This window comes from Amphimedon queenslandica, unplaced genomic scaffold (genome assembly GCF_000090795.2).
Source record: "Amphimedon queenslandica unplaced genomic scaffold, v1.1 AMPQUscaffold_10785, whole genome shotgun sequence".
In the NCBI taxonomy this organism is placed as follows: domain Eukaryota; kingdom Metazoa; phylum Porifera; class Demospongiae; order Haplosclerida; family Niphatidae; genus Amphimedon; species Amphimedon queenslandica.
This window is the reverse complement of record NW_003548966.1, coordinates 1-838: the sequence shown is the minus strand read 5'-3', so window position 1 is coordinate 838 and position 838 is coordinate 1. Positions and strand designations below refer to the sequence as shown.

The window sequence follows — 838 nt, the reverse complement described above, 5'->3', positions numbered from 1 at the left end:
AACACAACTGACCACGAGGATAACCACGCGAAGTGCCAGTGATGCCAATGATACAGTAATTCTTTACTTGCATAAGCAATATTACAAAATGTTTACATATTAAAGCAAGCAGTGATATTATTTGCTTTCTTGACATAATATCAAAAGAATAATGTACTGGTACTGAAGGATAAATCAGAAGTTTATTCTTTAAGAGTGAAAATTTTAATTGTATCTAATCCAAAATCTAATACATAAGTTATTTCTGATTATTTAAAATCATGATAAATGAAATGTATAATCAAATTCAAGTCAATATTAATTACATAATAATGAGTTTCCGATACTGAATAAGCAATAAAAAGTTTACTTCCAGGAAAATTTCCTTTTTCTGGGAAAAGCTGGAGGAAGCAAACCCTGTCGTGTGGATAAAGTATGATTATTAATCAAAACAATGCAAAAGACTTACTAATTCACTTTTTAAGGATATTATTTCTGATGTCTTTGAAGGTCTTTGATCTGCGAAAAGTTTTGTTGGTTATCTGTGTAACTTCAGTCTCCAAAAGGACAATTCTATCCAACTATGTAAGAAAATAGTAATTTGTGAGTTTGTATCTGTTATACAAACCTTTCCTTTTTTTGTAGTATCATCCATGATGATCAACACAAGAATCCTTAGAATGAACTATAGCAATAAAAGATTTTTAGGATCATATAGTGAACTATAAAAATCCAAGCCTTATATAAAATATATTATAAAAACAATTGCATCATATTTTTTACAACTACATGTAAGCAATATCCAATCATTATGACCTCATAATGATTCTAAATTTAGAAATGCTAAATTGTAAGACAA

General features: G+C 28.2%; 1 long non-coding RNA gene across 1 annotated transcript; it reads right to left on the bottom strand.

Moving 5' to 3' along the window:
* Positions 1-329: 329 nt before the first annotated feature.
* On the bottom strand, positions 330-705 carry LOC109589869 (uncharacterized). Its single transcript, XR_002188985.1, has 3 exons — positions 608-705; positions 449-560; positions 330-396 (listed from the first exon to the last, which is right to left on the bottom strand). It is a non-coding gene; the product is annotated as an uncharacterized LOC109589869 (long non-coding RNA).
* Positions 706-838: the final 133 nt, after the last annotated feature.